This window comes from Triticum dicoccoides, chromosome 3A (assembly GCF_002162155.2).
Source record: "Triticum dicoccoides isolate Atlit2015 ecotype Zavitan chromosome 3A, WEW_v2.0, whole genome shotgun sequence".
In the NCBI taxonomy this organism is placed as follows: domain Eukaryota; kingdom Viridiplantae; phylum Streptophyta; class Magnoliopsida; order Poales; family Poaceae; genus Triticum; species Triticum dicoccoides.
Window position 1 is genome coordinate 491,437,604 of NC_041384.1, and position 8,879 is coordinate 491,446,482.

Consider the following 8,879-nt stretch of genomic DNA (forward strand, 5'->3'; position numbering starts at 1 on the left):
GGGGAGTGGGGGGGGGGGAGTGGGGCGACAGCTAGGGTTTCGGTCGGGTGGGGGGTTAAGGGAGTGTGTGGGGGGGCCGGCTGGGCCGTGGGGTGGGCCGGCCCGTTCGGGCGGCTGAGGACAGCTGGGCCACTTGGCCCAATGAGAGGGGAGGGGTTGCTTTGCCTTTTTTTTTCTGTTTTGTTTTTATCTATTTGCATTTCTGCTTTTAAACCTTTTAAATTATTTAGACATTTTATAAAAATGTGTTTGCTGCACCATAATTACCTTTGTAATATTTGGCAACCACCGAACATTTTTGTTTCAATTTTTGAAAACTTTTATTGCCGACATTAATTTTAATTTTAAATTTGAATTTGACGCGGTTTGAACTAACGGACGTTTAGCAACAGTAATCGGGATGACATGGCATGATTAGCGTGGGATTACTGTAGCAAGATTATCCGGGCGTTACAAATCTCTTCCACTACAAGAAATCTCGTCCCGAGATTTAGGAGGTAGAAGGAAACAATGCGGGGTATTCATCACGAAGACGATCCTCGCGTTCCCAGGTGGCTTCGTCTTCAGAGTGATTCGACCACTGGACCTTGAGGAACTTGATCGCCTTCTGACGTGTGCGGCGTTTAGCTTGGTCGAGAATGCAGACCGGATGCTCTTTATAGGAGAGGTCTTGTTGCAATTCAAGCACTTCATGATCCACTGCTCGGATTGGGTCCTTGAAGCAGCGTCGGAGTTGTGACACGTGGAACACATCGTGAACCTGAGAAAGGTTCGGCGGAAGCTCCAGTTGATATGCCACCTTTCCACGCCTTTCGAGAATAGTGAAGGGGCCGATATAGCGGGGAGCTAGCTTTCCTTTGATCCCGTGCACCCTTCATTGGTGTAACTCGAAGATAAGCCTTTTCGCCAGGTTGGTAGACCATGTCTTGGTGATGACGGTCATACTGACTTTTCTGACGTGACTGAGCAGTCTTGAGATTCTCGCGAATAATGCGAACTTGTTCTTCGGCCTGTTGGATAATATCCGGACCGAAGAGTGGACGTTCCCCAGTTTCTGACCAGTTCAGAGGGGTTCGACACTTTCATCCATATAGCACTTCGAAGGGGGACATCTTCAGACTAGCTTGATAGCTATTATTATAAGAGAACTCGGCATATGGAAGAGATTCCTCCCATTTCTTGCCGAATGAGATTACACAAGCTCGAAGCATGTCTTCGAGAACTTGGTTGACACGTTCAACCTGTCCTTGCGACTGAGGATGAAACGCAGTACTGAACGACAGATGAGTTCCCATAGCTTCTTGGAAACTCGCCCAAAACCTTGAAGTGAATAAGCTGCCACGGTCTGAACTGATAACCAGTGGAATTCCGTGAAGTGAAACAATTCTGGCCATGTAGAGAGTAGCAAGCTGACTAGCAGTGATTGTCTCTTTGACCGCCAGAAAATGGGCAACTTTGGAAAGCCGGTCAATGACGACAAGAATAGCATCATTACCTTTCTGCGATTTGGGAAATCCAGTGACGAAGTCCATTTCAACATGGTCCCATTTCCATTCAGGAATAGAGATAGGTTGCAGAGTTCCAGCAGGCCTTTGATGCTCTGCTTTGATTCGGCGACAAACGTCACACTCAGCAACATAACGAGCAATGTCCTGTTTCATATTAGACCACCAGAATCTTTGACGAATATCCTGGTACATCTTCGTACTACCAGGATGGATGGACAGAGGCGTATCATGGGCTTCTTGCACAACCCTTTTAGTCTTATCCAGGTTTTTCTTCAAACATGGTACCACTAGGCGGCCTTTGAAATACAAGGCGCCATCGTCGGCGATAGTGAAGAACGAGGGCTTTCCTTCTGCTAGATGGCGTTTAATCTTATGGACTTCAGAGTCATAACCTTTAATAGTCTTTATACCAGCTACGAGATCTGGTACGATAGTCAGGGTATTTAGAGAACCCTTAGTAATAACAAGAAGATTCATCTTGCGGAATTCCGGGGGAGGGGGAGCGAGTGCTCCAGGAGGAACAATATGGAGGTTCAGCTTTCTAAATTCTTCGACAAGCGAGGGCTGAACTTTATGAACCTGGAGGTGGTTGCAGTAAGACTTGCGGCTCAAGGCATCAGCCATTACATTAGCCTTGCCGGGGGTATAAGATATACCCACGTCAAAGTCTGCAGCAGTCTCCATCCATCTCTACTGACGGAGGTTCAGATCTGGCTGAGTAAACAGATACTTCAGACTTTGGTGATCGGTGAAGATCTCGCAATGATTACCGAGAAGGTAGTGTCGCCACTGCTTCAGTGAATGAATGACGGCAGCAAGCTCGAGGTCGTGAACTGGGTAGTTTTCTTCGTGAGGGCGCAGTTAACGAGAGGCATAAGCAATCACTCTGCGCTCTTGCATTAGGACACAACCTAATCCTTGACGGGAAGCGTCGCAGTAAATGACGAAGTCCTTCTTAGTATCAGGTGGTGCAAGCACAGGGGCAGAAGTCAACTTGTCTTTGAGCGCCTGGAAACTTTCCTGACACTTGTCTGTCCATTCGAACTTGACACCCTTATGCAACAGATTAGTCAGAGGCCTGGCAATCTTGGAGAAGTTCTCGACGAATCGACGGCAATAGCTGGCGAGACCGAGAAAACTTCGGACTTGCTTGACATTCTTCGGAGGAGTCCAATCGAGAATAGCCTGAACTCGTTCAGGGTTGACGGCAATACCATCCTTGGAGATGACATGCCCAAGATAGGTTACTTCAGGGAGCCAGAATTCACACTTGGAATACTTAGCATACAGTTGGTGATCACGAAGCTTTTCTAGCACTAGACGAAGATGTCCAACATGTTCTTCCTCGTTCTTGGAAAATACAAGGATATCGTCCAGATAAACCACGACGAACTTGTCGAGGTAATCCATGAATATATAGTTCATCAGACGAGAGAAGGTGGCGGGAGCATTCGTTAAGCCGAATGACATGACGGTGTACTCGTATGATCCATACCGAGTCACGAAGGCGGTTTTTGGGATGTCCTCCTCACGAACACGGATCTGGTGGTAACCCAACCTCAAGTCGAGTTTGGAGAACACTGATGAGCCAGCCAGTTGATCATAAAGATCATTGATCCGAGGAAGAGGGTATTTATTCTGAATGGTAGCGTGGTTTATAGGACGGTAGTCTTGGACTAATCGGTTTGTCCCATCCTTCTTCTTAACAAAGAGAGAAGGTGCTCCCCAAGGAGAGCAACTTGGGCGAATGAAACCTTTGACAAGAGATTTGTCGATTTCCTCCTTAAGCTCAATGAGCTCATGCGGCGTCATCTTGTAGGGTCGTTTAGCTATAGGGGTGGTGCCGGGTTTCAAGTCGATGACGAATTCGACAGCTCTAGCAGGGGGAATCCCTGGAAGTTCTTCTGGGAAGATGTCTTGGAAATCACGAACGACGGGAATGTTTTCAATGTCCTCGAGTGGTGCAGCGTTCAACGCATTCAAGGCATAAAGTCGCGCCTCGGCGTTTTGAACTAGATGAGCTTGGTAGGCTATTATTTCGTCAGAAGGGTGTAGCAGATGGACGACCTTAGTGGCGCAAACTATAGAAGCAGTATGCGCTTTCAACCAATCCATTCCCAGAATGAGGTCGATGTTAGACGACTTCAGGATAATGGGAGAGGCATAGAATTCCAGCCCTTCGATTTCCGCAGGGACATCGATGCCAACCAGTGAGGTCTGACATTGTCCCATGGGGTTTTTTACCAATACCGAAGTGTTCATCTCCTCTCATTTAACGTCATGCTTGTATGCAAAATCTTCTGACATGAATGAATGCGATGCTCCTGAATCAAATAAAACAGATGCAGGTACTGAGTTTACGAGGAGTGTACCCATCACGGTAGCAGGCTGGTCTAGAACTTCATTGAGATCAACGTGGTTGGCATGAACACAACCATAAGACTTGGCATTGTTGTTGCGAGGCTGGTTGCTTCCACGGCCAGCTGTGGGGAGGGCCAGTTGATTCTGGTTCTGATTGCAATCCCTAGCACGGTGACTTGGCTGACCACACTTGTAGCAGAGACCATTATTGGGAGTGGGAACAGGAGCTTGTGGTGGTGGAGCTGGAAGTCTTGGCTGCCTAGTTGGAGGAGCAGGCAGATGAGGTGCAGCATAGGTCTGCCTTGGGGCAGGTGCATTCGGCTGGTACATGCTGTTGGGAATCCATATCTTGCGCTTCTGCGAAGACGGGCCCAAAGATGAGCCCGTGTCACGGTTGCGCCTGTGAGAGCTCTGGTATTCCTGCAGACCAGTTTCGACATTGATGGCTTTGTTCACCAGAGTGGCGAAATCAGCAAAGTCATGCACTAGAAGGCCATCATGGAACTTCTCCTGTCTGCGTGCATCAGTTGCAATGTCCTCTTCAGCATAGCGGGACAAGTCCAGAAACTCCCGCTGATAAGCTTCAACAGTCTTATTGCCTTGGGTGAGGTTTCGGAACTCACGCTTCTTCCGGTCCATGACTCCCTGAGGAATGAAGCGAGCTCGGAAGGCAGCTTGGAAGTCTGGCCAGGTGATGATTGTTCCAGCTGGCAGAGTACGCCTATGGCTGTCCCACCATTGAGCCGCAGGTCCTTTCAGGAAGAAGGAAGCAAAGGTGACATAGCTGGCAGGGGCTACATCAGCAGACTCCATCTCATAGGTGATGTCACGGAGCCAGTCGTCAGCATCTAGAGGCTGAGTTGAGCTGCGGTACACGGTTAGGTTGAGGCGCATGAAATCCTGCAGAGTCACTTGGGTTGGCTGCTGGTTCATATTAGGGCAAGGAAACTGAGCCATAATATTCTCCATGAACTGACGATTCAGCTCAAACTGTTGCATCATCCCAGCCATGTACTCAGGCGGTGGTGGGGCGTTACCACCACGACCACGACCACCTGGTCTAACCATCCTGCTAATATATAACAGTGGTAGTTCAGCATTGAGAAATTTGCAAAGACAAGAATCATTCATGATGAAACATGCACAACGAAAGCAGCACGATAGATACTACATAGTAGTCGGCATATCTTACAAAAGAGATCATGCATAGAGTTCATTACACAGAGTTCGGTACACAGGCTAAGACATCATAGGCGGCACACAGGCTCGCGGCGGATGCATCTAACACTAACAAGCAAGTCTACATCAGTCCCATGCGGTACTGCGGAGGTAGGTGTAGCCCGACAGCTGGTAGTGACGCGAAGGGAAGACCTCCACGCGAGTAGCCTGGGGTCCGCGGATACTCTAGCGCGGAACCCGATGCGCAGGTGGCAGGAGAGGACCCAATGCAGGAGAGTAGCCTCCCACATCTGGCCAGCTGACGCCCTGGGGCATCACGGTCCGGGCAGGGTAGATCGCAGAATGCGACAGATCACCAGAGCGGACAGAGGGGTGCAACAGCGTCAGAGCATGATACAGGTGCTGACGGGTGGTGTACAGCTCGTGGCGAAGAGCTCGGTTAGCTCTATCCAGCCCATCAGCATGCAGAACCAGGTTCTGATGGTAGAAGGGCTCTCGGGTGACAGTGGAGTAGGCAGCAGTGTAGTATCCCTCCGCACCAACATCGGAAGCGATAGCAATGTGCCTGAAGGGGGAGGTATCCAACTCCTGATACTCTCCACGAAGACGTGTCAAAGCAGCATAAGCAGCATCGTGGACCGCCATATCCATAGTCACTCCAACTCCATGAGCAGTGTGCAGCACGGTAGTGGAGTCATACTCCCGAGAGTAGAGGTGGACGATGGCACGGTACTGCTCCTGGTTGAAGTCCTGATACTCCTCATAGACGGCGCACTCAGGGTGCCAGCGATAACCCAGATAGGTCATCATCTCAACCAACACAGTAGGTGATCCTGAGGCACCAATGGCCGTCGTGTGGCGCACGACCTGCCTCGTGGGTTCCATCTGAAAACAAGGATGTTTTCACAGGAGTCAAATGACAATGTGGATAATGTTCAAATACCACTCTAAAGAATAACTAGGGCTTATCCAACTTTGGGGTGAACGTGGTCACGGGATCCTAGTGTTAGAGTTAGTAAAATCGTTTAACCCGAGTAGGAGAGAGTTCAATGTCCCAGAGTAAGGATCGAGGAGTAAAAGAGCCTAATACCACCCAGATGGCGATGTGGGCCCGTAAGGCACACAGTCATGTTAGTAAAAGTTTTTGTAATGTCTAGACTCAACTCCGGCCAAGGAGTGTGGAAGGGGGATTCCTACAGGCAGTCGGCTCTGATACCAACTTGTGACGCCCCCGATTTGACCATACACTAATCATACACGCAAACGTGTACGATCAAGACCAGGGACTCACGGGAAGATATCACAACACAACTCTACAATTAAAATAAGTCATACAAGCATCATATTACAAGCCAGGGGCCTCGAGGGCTCGAATACAAGAGCTCGATCATAGACGAGTCAGCGGAAGCAACAATATCTGAGTACAGACATAAGTTAAACAAGTTTGCCTTAAGAAGGCTAGCACAAACTGGGATACAGATCGAAAGAGGCGCAGGCCTCCTGCCTGGGATCCTCCTAAACTACTCCTGGTCGTCGTCAGCGGGCAGCACGTAGTAGTAGGCACCTCCGGTGCAGTAGGAGTCATCGTCGACGGTGGCGTCTGGATCCTGGGCTCCAACATCTGGTTGCGACAACCAGGTAGAAGGGATAGGGGGAAAAGAGGGAGAAAGCAACCGTGAGTACTCATCCAAAGTACTCGCAAGCAAGGAGCTACACTACATATGCATGGGTAAATGTGTAAAGGGCCATATCGGTGGACTGAACTGCAGAAAGCCAGAATAAGAGGGGGATAGCTAATCCTGTCGAAGACTACGCTTTTGGTAACCTCCGTCTTGCAGCATGTAGAAGAGAGTAGACTGAAGTCCTCCAAGTAGCATCGTATAGCATAATCCTAACCGATGACCCTCTCCTCGTCGCCCTGTGAGAGAGCGATCACCGATTGTATCTGGCACTTGGAAGGGTGTGTTTTATTAAGTATCCGGTTCTAGTTGTCATAAGGTCAAGGTACAACTCCAAGTCGTCCTGTTACCGAAGATCACGGCTATTCGAATAGATTAACTTCCCTGCAGGGGTGCACCACATAACCCAACACGCTCGATCCCATTTGGCCGGACACACTTTCCTGGGTCATGCCCAACCTCGGAAGATCAACACGTCGCAGCCCTACCTAGGCACAACAGAGAGGTCAGCACGCCAGTCTAAATCCTATGGTGCAGGGGTCTGGGCCCATCACCCATTGCACACCTGCACGTTGCGTACGCGGCCGGAAGCAGAACTAGCCCCCTTAATACAAGAGCAGGCTTACGGTCCAATCCGGCGCGCGCCACTCAGTCGCTGACGTCACGAAGGCTTCGGCTGATACCACGATGTCGAGTGCCCATAACTGTCCCCGCGTAGATGGTTAGTGCGTATAGGCCAGTAGCCAGACTCAGATCAAATACCAAGATCTCGTTAAACGTGTTAAGTATCCGCGAACACCGACCAGGGCCAGGCCCACCTCTCTCCTAGGTGGTCTCAACCTGCCCTGTCGCTCCGCCACAAAGTAACAGTCGGGGGCCATCGAGAACCCAGGCCCACCTCTACCGGGATGGAGCCACCTGCCCCTTCCGCCCCCAACTCCGAACAGTACCACAGGTAATGTAATTGTGTAAAGTATATAGTATTTTCCCGTGATCACCTCCCGAAGTGATCACGACCCAGTAGTATAGCATGGCAGACGGACAAGAGTGTAGGGCCACTGATGGAACACTAGCATCCTATACTAAGCAGTAGGATAGCAGGTAATGGTAACAACAGTAGTAGCAAGGACAGGCTATGCATCAGGATAGGAATAACGGAAAGCAGTAACATGCTACACTACTCTAATGCAAGCAGTATAGACAAGAGTAGGCGATATCTGGTGATCAAAGGGGGGGCTTGCCTGGTTGCTCTGGCAAGAGAGAGGGGTCGTCAACACCGTAGTCGTACTGGGTAGCAGCGGCGTCGGTCTCGATGTCTAGCGAGAGAAGAGGGGGAAGAAACAATAAATATAATGCAAACAAATGCATGACAATGCATGACATGACAAAGCGTGATGCTAGGTGCGCCCTAACACGGTACGAGGTGGTACCGGTGAAGGGGGAAACATCCGGGAAATTATTCCCGGTGTTTCGCATTTTTGGGCAAAGGAGCCGGAGTGGGGGAAAGTTGCGTGTTTGCTATGCTAAGGATGCGTGGCGGATGAACGGGCTGCGTATTCGAATTCGTCTCGTCGTTCTGAGCAACTTTCATGTACAAAGTATTTTCATCCGAATTACGGATTAAAAGATATGATTTTCTAAAGATTTAAATCATTTTCTGATTTTAATTATATATTTAATTCCAACATTATCCAAAACAGTGTGTGATGACGTAGGCATGACATCAGAGAGATGTCAGCAGTCAACTGTGCAGTTGACTGGGTCAACTATGTGTGGGTCCCGCATGTCATCGACTGATTAGGCTAATCAGGGGTTAATTAAGTTAACTAGTAATTAGGTTAATCTAATCAAGATTAATTAATTTAATTTAATTAATTCTTTAATTGATTAATTAATTAATTTAATAATTATTATTTATTTAATTATTATTATTATTATTATTATTTTTAATTATTTTTTTATTAAAACATTCTGGGGCGTGGGCCCCTTGTGTCATTGGTAGGGGGTCTTGGCGGGTCGGGCGTCCTACGGGCGTGCGGGCGCAGGGGCGCTAGCGCCCGACCCGAATGGGCGCCGATGCGGGAGCGAACGCCGGCAGCGGGAGCCAACGCAGCCGGCCGGCGCAGGCGTTGCCGGTGCCGTGGACGCGGGC